This window comes from Netta rufina (assembly GCF_964035555.1).
Source record: "Netta rufina genome assembly, chromosome: 5".
NCBI lineage: Eukaryota > Metazoa > Chordata > Aves > Anseriformes > Anatidae > Netta > Netta rufina.
This window is the reverse complement of record NC_140128.1, coordinates 19,831,639-19,853,392: the sequence shown is the minus strand read 5'-3', so window position 1 is coordinate 19,853,392 and position 21,754 is coordinate 19,831,639.

Here is a 21,754-nt window from a genome sequence, read left to right as displayed (position 1 = left end):
CAAATCTTAAATTTTAATTTTCTACATTACTTGATTATTGCAAATAACCAGACAAAATTGCTAGGCTCCTACCTGCTCAAATATTAGATTTCATCTTTGCTAATATTTTGGTTTGCATTGCGTATTAAGGATCCTAATAAGAACATCAGCTACTATTTTTTAATCCAGCTTTCCAAGGCGTTGTGGTTGACATGTTGTGCTGTCTGTATCTGCCAGTTCTGCTTCCTGCCAGCAATACCAAATCTGTTGTCTGTTTTTAACCAAATCTGACACAAATTTACTGTTTAGTGGGAACAAAACTGCATCATTACATGTTAGAGAAACTGTATCAGAGATACTTTTTACGTACCATAACTGCAGATCAAGCTTTGGATCAGTCTTTGCACTTTGATAAGAAATAACCTCACCATGAGACACAAATCCATAGCAAATTAAGTGCAATAAACTCCACTGCTCACTGAACTCACTGTGCAAGAGGTGCTAGAGAGTCCCAAACCATGCCCTCACACAGCAGAGAAGCACCCAAATGGCATGGCGTCCTCCTTGCCCCACCATCCGGCCTGTGTGGATTCAAAGCACCTGTCTTAGCAGCATCCTCTCCATCACCATCAGAAAAGATAGTCTCATGCAGAGCTTTTCAAGTGATAACTTTATAAAATATTGACACCAAAGGCCATACAGTGACTTTTATGGACATCAAAATTCAGCCACTTTTTCTTGCTTGTTGCTCACCTGTAGGACCAGTGGTGAGCTGAGCTCCCGGTGCTCTCTCCCAAGAGTCTAGACATCAGAGCGTACCTAAGAAACATCTACATCCCTCAGAAAAAAAATACAAGCAATAATAATCTGAGTATCGTGCCACTGGGGGAACCACAAGGGCCAGCTGCAGGCATACAGGCTGGGCCTGGCTCAAGACCAGAGCAGGGTCAGTCTCTCTGCAGTGCAATCCAGAGCAGCTGATGTCATGGAGGCAGAGAAGCCAGACCCAGCAGGCTAATACAAGCCTTTCTGACCACCTCCCACATGCCATTTTCAGTCTCTACTCAATGGACATTAACCCACAGCCAAACCATCAGCTCACAGCCCGCACCACACTTCCCACCCCTACATCCAACATCCAACACTAGCTTCCTCTCCCTCCCTGTTTTTGGCTTTTCTGTGGGTAGAATAACTAACCTGCTAACCCATCTGCCACACACTGCAGACAGAGGAGACACAAAAGCAGCATAGCCACTGCCCTTCACCACTACTTTGTCCCTGAGCACCAATAAATCACCCAAACCACAAATGCTTCATACCTGGAGCACATGATGATTCTTCTGTACTGTATCAAGCATGTCAGGTACTAAATGGAAAAAAACAGGACTCTTGGAGCTCCCTACTATTCCTCTCTGCACCAACTCTTACACTGCTACTCCCGCACGAGTTTCCCACCATCCTGAACCACCCCTCAGCTTTGATCAATTTGGGGGACCCATCCAACAACAGCACTTATACATATAAGTTTGTGTGCCAAATACCTCTACTTTTGGCTGTGAAAGAACTCGTGTTTAAAGAAGAAAATGGCACACTAGATTCCTGAGCCCTCCTTTTTCATTACTACTTGCTACTGCTGGTGCTACATGGGAGCCTCGGCGTGGCAGCATCTCCCCAGGAGCAGCACCTTAGTGCTGGCACCAGTTGTTCACCTGAACGAGCCCACGTGCTGCAGATAACGCAGACATCTCTGCTCCACGCAGCAAGTGGACATGTCTCAGGGGCTGATGAAGGATTTTTTGTACAATGTGTAATCACCACACAAAGGAGCCTGATCCTTGCACTAGAATTCAGCGTCGCAGTCCCCAAACCGCAAGCACAATTTTGGCCTTTGTTGTCAGAAATAGTTGATTATAGCAAAGGCTGGAGAAGCAGATTGGGTTGGGCTGCATTGCCCCCTGCAGCTGAAGGGTCGCATCGTCTCCGGCACAGCAGCTCTCGGGGGCTTGTATATCGCAGGACGGCTGGGGCATAAAATCTGCAGTGTGAGCAGTGCTTGCAAACACCCATCCCTGAGAAAAGACTCTGTGATGATTTTAATAACATTTTGTTTGCCAGCCATGACCAGAGAAAGCTGGTTTGCTTGTTTGCTTCCAGATGTTCCTATCTGATTACAAGGGCAGCTTGGCAAAAGAAATTACCTTTTAAAAAACACTGCAGCCTACCTTATTCTTTTCTTCTGCTTGGGAATGGCAAACATCTTTTTCTAGGTATTTCCTCTCTTTTTGTGATGTGACAAGTTGGGGAGAGAGAGAAGGAGAGAGGAAAGGGACAGGGAATAGGTGATGAAATATTTCTCTAGTCCTCCCAAGCAAAGGAAAGCCGCATAACAAAGGAGATGTCAAGAAAAGGCTTTTTCCTCCACTCCATACACTTCAAAGAGATGCACCCTTGTATAAAAGATACAGCGCAGAAGGCCAGCCAGAGACAACTCTAAGGAGAGCACAGTGCAGAGATGCAGAGAGTACAAGGCTGGGCCCCATTTTGTTTAGCAGCAAAGGCAGCACCAGATAATCAGTTATTTTACTCGTGTACTTATGTCTCTGCCTTGCCACACTGCTGTAAAACTTTTGAAGTATCTCGGTTTACTTGCTAGTAAATGCTGGACTTCAAAGGAATAGGAAATGGATGCTGAATGGCAAAGTGACCTTTTATTACTCCAGCTACAGTTTGTAACCTGGAACGTGACAGGACATTTTTCATTCCCTTTTTTTTTTTTTTTTTTTTTTTAATCCCACTAAGGACCGCACTTTCAAAACAGATTCAATAGAAGTGTTACATGAGAATGTTGACAAGATACTGAACTGTATTTCCCAGTTCCAGCCTTCTAACATGGACCAGGGTAGCAGGAGGTTATTGTTGTGTCTCCTTGCAGAAGGCAATTTCTGGCTTCATTAGTTGTTATTACAGGCCCTTAGCTGGCCTCAGATGTTGCCCTCTCACTCTGCCTCCAAATGTTTTCACTGTCAAAAACAATCTTCAGTTTCTGTAGGTAAGTGGGTGCCCCTGTGCAATCCAGGTAACTGAGGTCTCCCCATTGCACACACTCTACTGCAAATCTTTCTGCACCCAGAGCTATGGGTCAAAACTTGGTGGTCATTTTGGAAACATACCTACTTGCTTGATATTGTCTCTGTTCTCACCATAAGAATAGCCACTATACAGCATCTTTTATTAATGTGCTTTGTGAATTTGCCTTCAGCTAGGGTAATGAGAAAGGAGTTTTATAAAGACAAGCAGCTGCCATTTGAGGCTTCAGAATCCCATGAGATGAAAGCAAAAGTAGCTTCTGACTTCAAAACATGGTACATATGATACACTTACCCTTCTTTCCACTGCTTAATATACTTATATTACCTTAGGCACTGCCAAGCCTGAAAATTAATAGGGAGTTTATCAGTACATCAATTTACAGAAATCAAAGTGACCCAGGAAGGACTTCTGCTGCTACACTCAACCCGTGCCACTTAAGAAGCATAAATAGTGAAGACCCCATTGCTACTGGGACCTTGGTCCCTGGCTCTAAGTCTTGGCAGAATTTCTAAGCTAGGCAATACAACATGGCCAGAGGTGATGCTTATCAAATCACCAGCACCCATATTACATTCAACTGCAGCATCCATGCCCTGTGTCAGCATGTTTGGGCATCCCGAGGCAGTGAGGGCTAAAGAAAGACAGGGGATACAGCTCCCCAGCTCATACCCAGCACAGTAAATCCTGGCATTGCTCCCAGTGGGTCATTGCCCACAAAGACTGGCACTCTCTAGTGTTCCCAGGCTTTGATCCACCTTCCCCTCACTGTTCCTTTTCTCTTTAAGATGAAGGCTGCAGGGTCAGACCAACTCTTTTTACGTAAAGGATGCGGAGAGGATGAAAATAGGGCATTTAGCAGCAAGCATAACGTGGAGGGACTTTGGAAAACTGGAAGACTGAGCCACAGCACCCATATGATAACAACTAAGATCAAGCTGATAAAATACTTTGGCAAAGAGGTGTCAGGACACAGGAAGAGAAAGAGACGTCTGGAAAGGATGAGGGAAAAAAAAAATTAGAATTAAAGGGGAAAATATTCATCAGTTTCAAAATTATGAGGAGTCTAGCTGTAGAGGAACATATGCTAGGAGCAGGTGGGGAAGATAGGAAAAATGGATAAAAGGTCACAATTAGAAATTCATATAAATTACATAGCAAAGTGAGAGACTGAATAAAATGCTCAACAAGCAAACACTAGCAAGACTGGCACCATTTGCTACAACCATTTTAGGTGTGTTATGATGCAACTGGACAAGGGACTCCTTCCTTTTTGTTTCTCCAGAAATTGAGAGGTAAATATAATGGCCTTCACAGGTACTCTTGCTCAGGCAGAAAAGAAAAACCAATGGTTAGGAGGCTAAACCAGGACTTACAAGATCTACCATTTTCTTGTTCTGATCCAGAACAAATCAACTAGAGCACAGAAAAGGATTAAAAGAGTTAAGAAATGATGGAGTAAAAAGGAGAAAAAAATACTGCCACAAGAATAGGGCAGGAAGTACTGAGCATGCATCATCATGGATTTTAAATCCTTCCAATTTTTCAATAACACACTTCAGGGGAAAAAAGAAGAAGAAAAAAAAAGAAAAAAAAAAAGTACTCAGTTTAACAATTGCACCTGTGAATTTCATTTCCCTTAGTTTAGTTTAAGAGGTGTCAAAAATTCTTCAGCTAAGGGGTTGCTCCAGTTATATCCTTGCTGGATCAAGGAATGGTTGCAAGCACCAAGTCTGCGAGATTCCTCCAAAGGGGCCTAAGGGTCTCCACCATCCCTGCCAGGGAGGTGGGTACCTATCTAGTTACAAAAAGTTGCTCAGACAGTTTTAAAAAATCCAGATGAGTTATTCAAAGGGACTAGAGAGAAATCCACCTCCTCAATTGAAGAAACAGAAGAATGTCACACTGGCTGCATTCCACCAGCTGAAATCAGCAATTAGAAACTCCACTTCCCACTTGTTCTATGTTGTTGGTATTTTTTTTAGGGAAATCGTTTTAAAAGTGTATTTGTCTCAGCCTGGTGAGGAATAAAGCCAGCCTTTTGGCTGAACATCAGAAGACTTGTGCAAGCGAGCATGGAACCTCCATAAACAGCTTAAATCAAGGTTTTCTTCCAAGCATGCTGATACTGAGAGAGCGTGGGAGGCAAATTTAGACACCAAACAGGGGCCTCCACAGTAGAAATCCATCTGGCTATGCTCAAAAATGGGCATTCACCGACTCAGACATGCTTTTACATTATGTACTAAAGCATTTGTATGACAGTAAAACTGAGGCAGTCAGGAATATCATCGTGTTTATATCTGCCAGTCCTGCCAGGATAAAGTTGGTACATCATTTATGAGTGCTCAGCATTCCACGAGGCTCACAATATGGGAAATTTATCTACGGCTTCCTGTACATAAATAAATATTGCATTATCTCTTATGCTGGTACTACTGATATTGTGTGGGAACAGATTTTGTCTTCCATCAGCAGACTGGTGGAATTTAATAACATTTGTGGTCATCCTGTCCAACTGGAAAGACACATCACACCCATCATACTGAATGGCTCATCATCAGCTGAATATATAAATCTGAAAGAGCTGCAGACAGCAATAGAGTGACAGAATCTTTTATTGAACATGGATGCGTTTTTCTCTGACAAATGGGAGTCTCCAGGGAGTTATAATTTATTGGTTGTGCCCCAGCAGTGTACTCAGTATTGTACATGGCTCAATGAGAAGATGGCCCTGAAGAGTTTGCACTCCAAGGTACTGATTTTTGTAAATGCTCTAGTTTAAATATCCACATGCATAAAATTAACCTGAGGTGTCTAGTGGATCATGTAGTGTCTACTGACGATGGAGGAACAAAGCAAGTGGAACATGAAATATGGAAGAGCAACCATCACAGGTACACAGTTTGGAGGTTTCTTTAACAGCAAAGGATCCCAGTACCAGCTAACTTCTCACAAATGAACACACAGATGTACTGGGTTTCTCTGGGGCTTTCTTTTAGTGCATATGCAGACTTTTCTCTCTCACTAACTCACAAGTCCTTCCTCTCCAGGATAAATTATATCAGTCAAAAGACACTGCAAACCAGTTCACAGCCTACTGAGTCCTGCAGCCCTCTGCCTAGGAGTATGGGGCCAGTAGATGTTACTTAAAGGTTGCAGGAGGTTCCTGCTTTCCCTATACAGGTTCAAACTGGTCTTCAAACTGGAGCTTCCCTGTAAGTACTCTTTCATCTGTGGTATTTCCCCATCACTTCCAGGTGGCATCATAAGATAGCTCAGATACTCGTGACATCATATTCTGTTTCAGATGGCAGTTGCCTACTTTTGCCTTTACTTACTGTTTTTCCTCGGCCTGTCTTCCCCAGCTTCTGCCTCAGACATTCTCAGAAAGGAACAGTACAGGCTGTGTACAGCTGTACTAGGCTTCCCTCTTACCAGGAACCAAATTTGGTTTGAACCCAGGTCTGGAACTGCTGGGAAACACACAGTTACTATTCTGTGACACCCCACCAAGGTACTCCTGCGTGGATTCAGCCAAAGGATTTCTCTTTTTTCTTCCTAATGCTTTGCTGTAGGCTGGCCACCTTCACCTAGTAGGACAATCAGAGGGCAGAAAATGAGGCAGAGCTGCTACTGCAGAGCTTGCAAGGAAGAGGTGGGTTCCCCACAGAGCAGCAAGAGTGTGCATCGAGAAGCTGCCTGGGTGCAGCAAACAGAAACCAGAACGAGAGGAGACAAAGATGTAACAATGGTGATGGCAGCTAAAGGAAAAGGCTAGTCCTGTGAACATCCATGCAAGGTATCTTTTGAGTTCAGTGGAATTATGATTTCACTCTCATTGTTGCTCCGGCACATGCATGCAGATTACATTGCTTTTAATTCCTCTCCAGTGAAGTCTCATACACTCTAACTACTCCAAAGTACTGCTCTATTAACCTTGCTCTGGGCACTGTGCCTTATTTTGATCCGTGTTCTTTGCATGAATAGAAGAGAAGAGAATAAAGTCTGTGTAAAGTCTAGTGCATTATAATAAAATCAGAGAATACTCCGGGTATAAGAACACACTCTAAGCTGATGTGAACTAACAAAAACCACTGAAACTTTTCCCTGTTTCACCACAGTCCTTTGACTCTTGCCTTTTCAATAAGGTGAAAACGTCAGAAATGCTGCTGAATTTTGATAATACAATAAATCTGTTCTAAAAAGAGGCTGAGTGCTGGGACCATCCCCACTTCGTTTGGAAATCCCATGTGTTATTTCCTCAACCTGCAGACACCATTATGTTTTTTTAATTTAATTAACTTCCAATAAAGCTGCTTATACAAGAAACAATAAAAGTCTTTCTACCATGTCAGTCTTCCTTCTTTAACACACACACAGCATGCACAGAAGCCTCAAGAAAGCTCCAGGCATTCTAAGGAAAGAAATAACCAAATACCACCAAATATTTAATTTTCTATGCCGGAAATGAGAAACAGGTGTAATTAAAATAACACTTTTTAAATTAAGTGACCTCTCTTGACCAACCATCTGTGAATAATTCAGATTTTTTTTCCCATTATTACTGTAAAATTAAAACTAGGGCATATAAATGACGAGATCCTCTTTAACTATCTTTAAGCACCAGCAATATATATTTTCCACCAGTTAAAATCCTTAATGATACCAAAAATCTGTCAAGCATAACTCCCCCAATTCATTTGCCTGAAACCATCAATATTTTATCATGCATTTGCAGTTGGCTTTAATTTAACAGTCCAGGTTACTAATCAAACAAAACACCCAAGTCATTAAAAGTTAGCGTGCCATTTAGAAAGTGCATTTCACGTTTATTAAAATATCTTTCATGGAGCCATTAGAAGGCTAAAGTTTTAATTACAATCAGATATTTAGTTCTACTTCAGTTATGCTTTTGGCACTCTCTTGCAACTGCCTTGATTAATCTTCCAGACAGAGCTCATCCATTACCTCCTGAAATTATTTTCCTCTTAACTTCTTCATAATTCATCTTTTTTCTTCCCCCCTCCAAACATGTAAAATGCATTAAAAAGGTGTGCACAATACCTGCCTGAAAGATAAGTCATTAGAAAGATTCCATTTCAAATGCAATTTATTCTCAAAAGTACCAAATAGCCATAATTCAAACAGATGTATTGAAATTGAAATGTAGGTTTTCTTGTCTTTGTTGTCATTTTAACTATTTTCCTACAGATGAGAGACTAATATGTGCTGCTCTTTTTCCTGTCTCAGGTTTTGAAATATACAGTTCAGCTGAATTTTGCCCAGGTAATTCTGAGGGCACCTCAAGCTCACACACAGCCTCTGTCATAGAAAATTTCCTGTCTTTTTCCTCCTTAATATAATGGTCATATTGCAACATATTTTACCAAACTTCTGTGATCAGACCATTTCAGTGGCTTTTTTCCATCTATTTTAACAAACCTGTGTATAACCTCAGTCAGTAGTAATGAGAAAATATTCTCATTTGATTGATGTTTTAGATCTTCAGTGTAGCGTAAGCATCTGCTGCTAAAGTTATGTTGTGCAAAGATCCATCCTAATAGAGATAAGACCAAGGAAGAAAAATTGAAGGAATTAAATCTGGCCCCCCAAAACCTTCACATCTCAAAACGAGCTTTCACATTTTTTCTGGATTCGGAGTAGAGACATATTCAGAAGCTCCAAACTCTGCACCTGAGACCAATATCTCACCTTGCATGCTTGTTGGCTGGAGCTATAGCCAACTTTAGATTGCATACACAAAAGCAAAACTTGTAAGAAACCCTAGAAGGAACAACATTAGATTCTTAGATACATTGGGTGTTTTTTGGTGAAAAGACCCTTCTTCAAAGCTCAATCTCATCCTCAGATAGAATGGGATCAGAGAATTGACTTCCCTGTTTCTGTTCTGAGGGTTTGGACGAGGTAAAGGACGATGCTGCAGAAAGCCTACTGAGAAACAGGCTTGACAGATTCCACTGACCCTTTCCACCCAGCTGGTAAGCCCTGCTCCACACCTGCCTCTGCACGCCCTCCATGAGTTCCCACCTGTGTGATTCCCAGATGTATCCTGGGGGAGGATGGACTCCCCGGGCTGCCCCGTGCCCCCATCCCACCCACATAAGGACAGCTCATGAACCAGCACCTCTCCTACAACGACATCTCAGTGCAACAGCAAACCTGGCGTTTCAAACTAGCAAAAACTGTATGGGGGGGAGGCTGGGTAGCGACTGTGTCAATTACAGCCCTCTATTCTCACTGATATGATCAGCAGAACTGGCTCCAGGCAAGTTCAGGAGGAGAAATGCAGACACATTTCAAGACAAAGCTCAATTACTTAAGCAGCAAAATGGGAGATGCCTGAAAAGCCTGCCTGCACTGTCCTTGTACAATACTCGATGCATTGTGCTGAGAAGCCTTCCTGTACTCTCTTGTGCAGTAGACAATATGGATTTTTTTTTCTTTTGAACCTATTCACTCCACCTTTTAATTTATGTTGTTATTGTTGAAAAAATACAGCAAATTGTATTAAACAGAGCTGTTCGTTTTTTTCTTCATGTTCTTAAACAACATTTGAAGAAGTAAGTTAACAGAAGCGGAGAGAGGAGATAGAGAGTTGAAGAATTACAGGAAGAGATTAAAGAAATATATGGAATATTGTGATTATTACCAACCTTGGGTCTCCGATGAGAGTCACATACTCCACAAGGACCAAGGAAATACAGCAACAGCAGCTCTGTTTTTAATAGAAAAGCAAAGAAGCAGACTGGGCTGCAATGCAGTTCAGATTTGGAGCTGGCCCTGCACTGATAAAAGCTCAAGTTTAGTGTTAGGGTCTTTTTATTATATGCACATTTCAAAGGTGGGTAGAGAAACCCTATTCTTTTCCATGTGTGAAAAAGCAGGGTAAAATTGAATAGTGTTTTCTAAAGAAAAACTCAGTAACATAGCACCATCTAGTGCCTGCTGTGAAAAGCTGAGAGGAGAAATGGGGAAATGGTTGAAATTCCTGAAACTACCCTAACAGATCTGTGCTTCCTTACATCAGACCCTGCTGAAGACTGAGTCTTTAGGTCATTTTAAACCTGAAACTTAGTGATAGCAATATTTGTCAAGGGAGATTTCAGCTGTGGAATTCCAGAATGGGGCTGCAACAAGAAATAGAAGTCAACATGAGACTATTTACATCTCTTCAAAAAAGTGAAGGGCAACAATTGTGGTTCTGATGCTGATGAAGCTGTATGAAACATACCTTAGGAAAAGGTCTTGTCGCTGAATGTCTTAGACACTCAGCTTTTGAGGAAAAAAATTCTTTCCTTCAATTCTTCAGACATTTCTCTGACCACCATCAGGGTTTAAGATCCTGTTGTTAGCTTTGCTCTTTAGCAGACCAAAATGTCACTGAGCAGTAATAAACAAAAACTACATTTTAGATTCTCTTCACACAGGACATAAGAGAAAATTTCTACAGATGAAACCATCCAAGAGAAGCTAGTGGCGCACACTTGACAATACGTATAGCATGAAATCCTGTCCTCACCAGAGTGAGGTGAGATTTCTCTTTGATTTCAGTAGGACTATGATTTCTTTCTTTCTTCCTACTTTGTATTATGGCAAGTGCCAGATGCTGATATGACAGGAGGCTTTGGGTAAGTCTTGTGTGCTGTGCTTTACTAAATTCACAGGCATACCAAATAATGAAATCTATTGGAGCTACAGGCAGCATTAGAAATAAGAATATATGAAGAAAACTTATGGTGTTTCATACATGGCTCAAGTATTGCCAGCTGACTGGTGTACTTCAATTAAGTGAAGCAAGATCTTCAGGAAAGGACATAGACTAGACTGTGTATGTAAATTGTTACATATAGCTATAAGCTGGAAAACGTAGGCTTCTCCAGACCAAAGAAATCTGCTGTCCTTTAAGAGGGTTGGGGCTTAAGAAGATAATACTTATTTTAATTATTGAACTTTTTTTTTTTTTTAAGTATATCAATTTTCTTCAGTGTAGCTGAAAAAAGGGCTGCTGAACTGAGAAATGTGCTTATTCCTCTGTTTATAGAGCATCTTTCCAGTATGGTTCTGTCAGTCCTCAGGCACCATAACAGTAAGAAATAAGATTACTGATGTTAATACTTCTAACAATAATAGATTTTAAGGAAAAATAAATGAACGGCAATAACTAGAGACCAACAAGATGTCAGCTGCTCGTTTGCCATAGGTGAGATACATTAACAGGAGTGGAAAACATCAGCTCTTTCTTTACCTCTTATCTTTGGTGGTAAAAGTAAAGGAATATGACAAGAAAACAAGGGGAAAAGTCTAATGTGGAACTAATGCAACATTTGCTACTTATCATATGATTATTATATTTGCATGGTATTTCCTTTTCTCTAATCTTTAATCTTCTTGCATGCAGATTGAAAGACCTGCAAGGCAAGTTTCTTTCTACATGTCTGTGTAGCATCTAACACAGTGAGACCCTGATCCTCCCTCTGGCCTCCAGGAACACATGAAATTAAAATAATCAAACGATAGGGATCTCTAAGATAGACTCACCAAAGACTTTGGGCAACACAGTACTCAATTTCTCAGCACCCCAGGTCCTTTGCAGCTTGCAGAATTCAGAGCCCAAAAATCAAGTGCCCAGCTTCCCTAATAACACACCGGGTGACGTTTGCCTGGGCAAAAGCAATCACAGTGTGGATAATAGACCCGTGCTACACTACAAGGCATGCACTTGTTGGGAAGCGTTAATGGGACCCTATGGATCTCCTCACCTCCCTGTACATTTGCAGCTACTTTAGGTGCCCATTTATAAACTCAAAAGAAGCATGAGCATGCATGTTACCCCAAAGCACCTATACTTTCCAGGCAGTCACAGATTTACCTTGTGTTTTATGTTGGCTCAATCAGTACTGTCACTTAATGTCAAATCAGGTCTAAACAACGCTGCTATGAGCAGTGCTGTTCCACAGCCCAACGGCTTCTGCCTTCCTCAGAGCATACACAGACCTGCAAGTAGGTGTTTCAAGGTGGTCTTCACAAGATGGAAACAGCAACAGCAAATGCAAACCAGAGACTTGACGATGAAACCAGAGATCTATGATGATGACAATTTGCTGTATGGAGAGGAGCGCCCCTCTCTAATCTGGATTCACAACCTTCAGCTTCCTCCAGAAAGCAGCAGCTAACCAAGCCCTCCACACTTCTCTCAAAAGTTCAGACTCACACGTCTCACGCCATAGGTATGCAGTATTTAGGGTTGGGATGCTACCAAAACCACCTTATTGAAGCTGGTCAGTTTCTCAAGGAATACTTAAATATTCCTTGAGCCAAAAAGAAAAAGAAACTGCAGCTATGTCCTTAAAGACTGTACTTGAGAAAGAGGAACAAGTTCCTCTTCCAATTAATGTTTGTATTCTAAGTATTCATTAATATGAACTGTTACACTTAAAGCCATCTAAATAATCACTAAAGCTTTTTAAACATTACTTTCCCACATAAGTAATAGACTACTGTCAAAAGACTTCTGGTAGCAAATGAAAAGATACAAGAACTATGGAAATATAAATAAAAGACATCCACAAAATAATTTGTCTTCTAAAACAGTTTAAATTAGTCTAAGAAAGTTTGAGAAACTTTGATTAGATAATCATGAAATAGTTTATATTTCTCACCACACATTGTAGAAAGAGTTTAAACTACATTCAAACCAGACAGAGGAGCATAGCTTGCTTTCTAAATTTCTATAATATAGTGCCTTTATCTCAGGGCAAGATGTTGCACCTCCTGTGATTTATGAGTGCACCAGTGTATTCAGCTATAAAACATACCATTTTCTTGCAACAACTGAAATTTGCCTTTTTCACCCATATATGGTTACAAGAGCAAATTAACTGAATTAAAAACAATAATAATAATTAAAAAAAAAAAAAAAGAAAGAAAGCAACACAGTGGAGCACAGTGACTTCTGCAATAAAAACTCTGGAAGACAGACGCACACAAGTCCTCCACCACCTATGGAGGCTCATACCTGCTGCACTCTCATCAGTGCATCAGTGCTATGGTACAAAATGAAACCCAGCAAGCCTACAGCAAGCCAGCTGCCAGAAGACAACTCCAGATATAGAAGGCATCAGCCAAAGGAATGATTCCAGTGCTGACAGTCCTCCATGACAATTGCACAATGCTTTTTCCAGGAGGGCAGCATGACTAATTCATTCAGGCGAGGCTTTTGTGCTAACATCCTAATTCAAATAGACATGGTGTAAGATTGTTCCTAAATGTTCAGTCAAAGGTTTGGGTCCTTATTCTGACTGTTGATATTTTAAAGCAAGAATCACTGCTTCTAAAACCCACATAACTCACAGAAAAGAGTGTGTCACAGGTCATTGAAAACACAACAGGCCAGAGCACCAAGGCAGCACACCGCCCTAACCCACCTCATGCTGTGGGCTGAGGGACATAAACCCACCCAGACTCCCTCAGGGCTTTCCCACCTCTGATTTCTTTGATCCCAGCAATGATCTCCCAGAGCTGATTGATGCCCAATGGCTATCCAAATATTTAAGAAATATCTGTACTGTTCTGACTACATGCAAGTAAAATGTGTATCTGAAAAAGCAGCATAATGACTACCAGCAGGTGGCCTAGGAAATTGGTTAATTTAATCTCAGCAACTGACTCCTCCAGACTGAATACTCTTTTGTTGCTGTTTCTGAGAGGTGGGGGGACATCAGCTGAAAGACTCTGTTGAGCTAACATAGTACAAGGTGTTGACTAAATGTCACAGAAAATGTTATCTTAGAGGTCACAGACCACTTCACAAACTTATAAGGAAGGTACACCAGATGCAAGGACAAAGAAACTGGAAAAAAAAAAAAAAAAAATCTCCTCTGAGCAGTGGTCAATAAGGGGTTGTACACAACAGTTGATGGCAGAAAGGAATTCACAGTGAAAGATGGTGAGGAATACTAAGGCTGATAGGGAGTCAAAGGATAAGGAAACAAAAGGAGAGCATTTAATTAGTCTGGAAGGTATGTGGAGTAAGAAAGAGAATAGAAGCTCAGGTATATGGACATGCCAGCAATATTGTTTTAACTTGGTTATAAATCATTTCTCATGGTTTTCTCATGTCAAGAAAAGAAACTAGTAATACTACTAGACTGGATAATCAAAGTGAACAGTCAGCTAAGGTGATATTAATTGTATTTGACTGATGAGAAGGGGCGGGAGAGTGAATAGCTGGCAGAGGGAAAATGTAAAATTTGATGCCTGCTAAATGAGGCATGATGAATAATGGTTTTTCTTGTCAAAACCACTGCTAGATTCCCTTCAAGCTGTGAGCGGGTATTCAGGAACACGTGTCTAGTTTTAACCAGGGGTCTGATCCTTTTCCTAATACAGGTAACAGAAATTACTATAACTGATGCAAACAGAAGCTGAAGAAGACCAAGATAATGTCCTACAGCCACAAGCTGAAATTCTATTTTATTTTACAAAACGTACATCCAAAGCAAGTTAAAAACAATCCAGGAAGGGTATCTATTATCTTGCATGAACAGCTAGCAGTTGTTGACAGGAGTTAATAGCATTTCCCATGAAATTTGGCTTAATCTATTTTTTTGTTGTTGTTGTTTTTGAAACCTATTTCTTTGTGTGTATTTATTAACTAAGCAGAATTTCTGACAAGATACTCTATAACCAAAGCTTTAAAAGTGAGTCTTAGCTAAACAAAATAATATAGCAACAACATAAGTAATTCAGATTTTAGGATAAGGTTACTCAGCGAGGTAATATCAGTGGTTTCTGTTTATCTTACTTGTTTCATCTTTTCAGAGATTGTTCAGCTGTTAACCTATTCTTTTTATGTGAGTTGTCCCGTTACAATGTGCATGAGGCTGAATTGCACTTTTATTTTTAGGGAAACAGTAGCAATTAAATCTATCTGTTGGCTGCAATCTAATTCATTCTAAAACTGCTCTCAGTTTCATTTAATTTTAGAGAATCAGGGCACTTCCTATCATCATTATACTAAAATGAATTTGTGGCAGGACAACTGATAAATCATTGCTCCCTTTAGTTTTCGTGTTATGCAGAAGAAGACTGTCCAATTATTTGGACAACAGCCCCAGGGGTTATGTACAGTGATTCACTCCACATAAGCCAATAAACATGCTGAAAGTCAGAAGCATAGCAGAGATGTGCTATAAAAGCAGTGACGCCTGAGATTCATTCTCTCTAGCTTCCTTTCAGACATATTTTCTGTATCATTGCTGAAGCAAACTGATGCTGGATGTTTAACAGCAGGCTGCAGAAATCATATCTAGGCATAGAACAAGAAAGCACGTCATGGGGATGGATTGCTTACTGAGCAGAGCTACAGTCCCTGCGAGGTCCTACTGAATCCAATGAAGAACAGGCTGAGAAACAAGGGCTCTGTGGTAAAAATCCTGCAGGGAGGCCATGTGGTCTCCACATCCAAAGTTTTAAAATAAAGATCAAAAAGAACCTCAGCCAGTCGTTTCAGCGCAGTTTCTTGCATCTCTCCCAACACATCTGTTACTGGCCACCTCAGATGATTGTGAAACAAATGGACCTGGTGACAGTCTGACTGCAGTGTTCCAGGTACACAGAAGAAAATTAATGTTTTGAGAGATACAGAAGTTGGATTCTCAGTCTACTTAGTTACAGGATTGGAAATGAGACTGCGCCACCAGGATCCAGGTCCAAATTCAAATTTTCCCCAAATTTGGAGGGACTGAGAACCAGCATTCCAATTTCGGTCCATTTTTGACTGGATTAAATTATGATCTCAAGGGACGGCAAGGTCCGTTTACGATTCATCCTGATGGCTTCTAGATTACAACTGTACACCACCACCCATATATATCACCGAAATCAGTAAGCAGGCCTGAAGACGTTATGGAGCCCTTCTAAACCTTGCAAACAAAATGAGGCACAAGTAGAGGTCAGGCTGAAAACGGACTTGAGTGCATGTAAGGACTTGAGTCCAGCATCAGCCCACAATGTAAAGTCAGAGGTTACACCAGTTATATTTGAGAGCTGATCAGTTGATCACAGGGAGGCTTGACTTTGATGGCTTACCTTTCACTATCTTTGTGGCCCTTTCATTATGGCTTTCCAGCCAGAGCTCTGCTATGCTGCTGTAGTACTCAGGAGCTGACCTTTGCTGGGATTCATCTCACTGCAGAGGCTCCAGGCTCCTGCTGCTAAGGTCTTGTAACCATCCCTCCCCCTTCACACATGTACAGTGACACCTTCATGCCTCACACACACCTACAGCCACAAGCACTGCCTAAACAGTTCATCATCTCCCTCCCTCGGACACAGCTTGCATGGTGCCTGCTGATATGCTCTGCTGTTCACCCTGCCATCAGGAAAAGCAGCAACAGCAGGTTTGCAGATGACCTGGAAGCACCTACCTCCTGTCCATCCATACTGGGAGAGATGTCAGATCAAGCTCTAGCATGGATGTGTGCCAGAAGAGGAGTCTGCATTTCTGGGCAGTGTTTGAGCAATTGAATAGACAGGAGCATGTGTGGACCACATGCAGTCTGTAGGTTGCCACTCAGACCACACTGTCATGCATAATTCAGAGAGAAGACACTGCATGCTATTAAAGCCTTTTATGTAACAAAGCACATGGTGTGGAAAGGACAAATAAATAGATACTCAGACTCACTACCCAGGTAGTAAATAACTTGAGGTTTTGATTTCTCCTATTTTGGGAATGGTTTTTTTGTTTGTTTTGTTTCATGTCAGTCTTTTTTACATGTTCAACTTATGAATTGTAATGCTTGTGAAAGTAAAAATACTAGCCCTGGAGTGACATAAGAAAGCTCCACATAAACTTCTAAGCAGCCTTCATCCCAGCCTGAAATACCCCTGCTGATCCTACGCAAAAGCTGCCAGTTCCATACAACTGCCTGCTGTTGATGTGACCTTTCAAAGATGTTACAGTTGAAGCGAATTACAGAAGAGTTCAGTATGCCTCAAACATGCACTAGGAAGAAAGCACAGTTGCGTGAGTTGTTCAGGAAAGAAAAAAGTGCCATTATATATCTGCTTTGCTGGAAACCAGCCCTTCATTTCTCTCTAACAACAGGCTCTCCTATCCGATGTCCGTTCTGCAAGGAGTATGCATTGGTTTGTTTGATAACATCAGCATAAGCAATAACAAAAACCTAAGGAACTTTCACTCCTTTGTTTTCACCATTCCCCCACCATGTGTGAGCGAGAGAGATTTTTTTTTCTCCTATTGCTTTAATTGATTTTAGCATCATGTCCCTTAATCAAAGAGATGCTGAGGTTGACGGGGACCCTTTGCAGGTCATCTAGTCGACCCCCTGCTTTCCTGCAGGTTTCTAACCTCTGTATTATAAGCACGTAAAAGCAGAACACAGGCAGGAGGCGTTCAGCTACTGCACTTTTCAAAGGACACGAGAGTCTTTCTGTCCTATTAAATTTTCCATATGCTTTGTTCTGTTTTTTCACCACACAGAAAAGGTATGGTGAAACGCCATACAGCCATATGAGGAACGGGAAAAGGTCCATTACAGAGAATGGCCAGAAACACATGGTCAGGAGAAGCCTTTCATGGCAAACATGCAGTGGCTTTGAGAATTACTTTGGCTCCACAAATGAAGCAGACATAAACGAAGCCTTTGTAAATTCAGGTAACTATTAACACAATGTATTGCTAATGGTAAAAATGCAGAGAAGGTCATACTTACACTGGATGTCTTCTCCCAGAAAATACTACATTTGAGGCAGCTTCTGTACACAGAAATTCACAGAATTTGCAGCTCCAATTCCTTCTCCTGAGATTATTTGACACAGCCTGGAAAAAAAATAAAAATAAAAATAAAAATAAAAATAAAAATAAAAATAAAAATAAAAATAAAAATAAAAATAAAAAATAAAAAATAAAAAATAAAATAAAGTCCCCTATGTAAGAGATGTTCTGTACATATAAGACAAAGCCCATGCTGAAAAGAAGTCACAACCAGAGCATCTGACCAAGCACTGCAGCACATGCACTGTCCTACACACCTGGGGCAAAAACAAATGTGCAGACACTTGTGTGCTCACACCGGTGTGGGCTGAGGCTCTCCTTTGCAGAGAAGCTTGATGGGGGTGAAGAGCTCTCATCTGTGAAATTTTGGAGAGAAACTACCGAGTTTTGACTTTCACCTCAAGCAAGCCAAGCAAAACATTTGGTAGCATTAAACTGACAGGCAAACACTATTCCAGTCTGAAGTAAAAAGGAGAGTAGGTGGGCAACATCAATATGAGCTGTGCCTGAAAAATCAGCTCGTGCAAATCAATGGAGGCCGAGTTATAAGACTTCCCGTTCACACACAGCAGAGGGCTGTGTTGTGCTTAGCAGAGCTAGAAGTGACAGTGAGGAGGCTTCTTCAGAACTGCAGAAAAAGCAGAGGCCCTGAGAGAAAGTAATACCAGTGTCACTGTAGGATGGGAGTTAAGGAGGATGAGGACGACCTCCTAGTTTTCCTTTCTCAGAGCACAGGAGGTCCTTCCATCACTTCTGCTCCATCTCAGTAGCTTACAGTAAAATGTGAACATTTGGCTATGCATCCCATATTCCTCCCAGACAAGCTTACCTCTCTTTTGGTCTCGCTGAGTTTTAATTATGAACATTAATACTTTTGCTACTGACATTTATCCCAAGAGAGAGTGGCCACTCTTTGCTGCTGCTGTATAAATCAATTGCTCACTCTCTGCTGGTGCAGTACGTGCAGTTCTGCTTGCTCCACTACAAAAGGGATGTATCAGTGTCTGGAGCATTGCTGGGACAAATGTCACGGATGATTAGAAACCCAGGAAGTATATAGCAAGTGCAGTGAAACAGGACTCTTACCTGAGAAAGAAGGTAGAAGCTTCCTTACAACCTTTAAAACAACACAAATACTGTATACCTGCTAGGACACAAAATATTGTATTTCATGGATATAATGTGGGATATTCTGAGATATACAGTATGCACTGTTGCTATAACAACATCAGGAGTGCTACGGCCATAGCATTAAAACTGCAGATATTTGTGATGGAGTTTGATTTGTAAGTAAAGGGACAGCAGCTCTGAAGGCTGTAATGAACACAAACTTAAGGTCAGATCAAGTGCTTTTACTTTACAGGGAGAAGGGGGAAAATAATAATGAACTGCAGGATTTGAGCAAAGGCTCAAATAAGCATTAGCCAGCAGTAATAACCACTCAGCGTGAGCAACTGCCTTAGCACCAGTTCTGATACCCTTAACACATGCAGTTTTGCTGTAATGAAAAAACATGGCCTGTATCAAAATGTCAAAGAGCTTTTTTTCACCTCTCATGTGACTAAGCACATGAGGCTGATCTACCATCTACAAGGCACTCACTTGAGCACTTGCTCTTTTGTTCCCAGTATATCTTGGGAAAGATGAGCTCGTTCTCATTTCCTCGCTGCAACGTGTCAATGTTCTAGAGAAATGACAAGCGCTGTGGTCTAGGGTAATCTACCCTAGATGAGCAGGTAGCAAGCTGCCTCTCATGTATATTTCAGACTTAATAGTTTTGGTGTCTCCTGGAATTTTATCAGGGGAGATCTTTTCTAACAACACCATGTGAGGCAGAACACTCACAAGAGTTCAGTCTTTATTGCATTTACTCTTCAGCTGGCTCAGGATCCCACTGCTATTTTCATTGTTTGAGTCACCCAAACATTGACTGATTTTGTACAGGAACAATTCGTGTAGGAACCTATTTTGAGAAGGAAGAGGTGCAGAGACTGCAAGTTAGGAAATTCAGCCTGTTCTCAAATTAGTGACAAAAACCTCCTCATCAGAGTAAATGCCAAGATACAGTGGCCATGAGTCACAACTGTTGTTCTCCATTTTATAAGATTTCAATTCTTATGAGCTGTCAGTGGGATGTAGATAGAAGCATGATGATGCTAACCTTGAAACACTGGAATTAAGCCTCCCTTTCCTGCATGAGACCCCAGCAATCACCACGTTTTTAGTCATATACCGTCATTTAGACTTATCTGTTCTGTACCATTATTTCAGGAGACTGAATTAGCACCTGGACCAGAAAGCAGGTGTTTTCTATATATAGGTAAAAGCGAGAACACTCAGAAGCTCTAGAAAGTCTGCATCCCACCGTAAGCAGTACGTTTTTTAATTTCAAGAGTTATATTAAATAAATCTCATTTACAGATTGTGGGTTACTATCTCCTTTTTGATTTCCTGTATTTCTAGTATGATCTAGGGATAGGGATATTATGAATATAAAAAATCTTATCAAAGTAAAAATTAGGTAGTGTGCACTCTGTGAGAATTTGTTGAACTTATTTTTCCACCATCTGAAAAGAAATGATGGGTCTCATTGAAGAGGCACAAACCAACAACCAAAGCCCAGTTTAGGTAAGCGTTGTCTTCTTTTTTCAGACAAAACTTATCCGTTCATGCCAGCCTGATAAAAACACCGATATACCAATACAAACAAATTAATCTCATGGTCACACAGTTTACAGTTTTGCAAATATTTGCAATGGTATGTTCATTGCCACTTCACAATGAAGCTTAATTGGCTGTAGATAATGAAATTGTATATTATACACCTGGCTTTGCAGTAATTTCAATTAACATTGCAGACACTGTAACCTATCATTATGCTGAGTAGGCATGAGTTCACACATGTTGTCTACCTGGCTCCAGAAAACATCAGCTTTATGACAGACTAAGTTCACCGTTACTGTGCTAACCATCTCCCAATGTCAAATTCAGAAACTGGTAAGCATAAGTTGTGAAACCTGGCTAGTGCAGATTCAAACTACTCTTCGCAGTGCTGAGATCTAACTCCCTATAGTGTGCATTGTGAGCACTGCAGGATGGCCCTACAAGGGGTAGGCACTGCCTGGGCACAGTATTGTCTGTCTCATTTCCCTTTTCCACGGCCATCACTGTGAGCAAAAATCCAAGAGGAGACAATAGTGGAATCAATAAGGTGTATTTATCTATTCATTAACATATGCACATTCCCATCACCATTATTGGCAGGATCTCTTACAGTAATCCTCACCTGAAGACGTAATTACACAAGAATGATGGATCTACTTCACTGGCAACAGAAGATTAAACCCATCTTGGTTTAGAAATAAGCAAATCCATTTCATCCTTTGAACCAGCACAAGATACTACCTTTGCTGAGAAGGCTTAAATGATTCTTGGAATTTGCAGGTTTCAGATCATTGTAACTAATATTTAACTCTCTGAATCTCCTCCCCCCTTTATATACTTTAAACTGCAGCAGGGAATACTATGTTTGTCTATTATTTACTCATTAGGAGAAGAGCTATAACAGTAAGACATCTCTCAGGTTAGATGGATGTCAGTCTACCCCAAACACAGCAGATCCTGCCCCTCCGCAAAGCTGGTATCACATGCCTGTGCCCTCCATGCAGCTAAGTGTGTGCATTGTCTCCGAGAAACTGGAACACTGAAGATGAAGCAGTGAGGTAAAACACCTTCCACATTAGGCATAAAACCACTGTTTAATTAGAGGTGTGGTAACTACACTTGAACATGACCTGTGCTGGTTTTGGCAGAGCCAGCTGGGGTACAACAAGGCAGTGACTGTACAGGCTCGCTGTGGGCCGG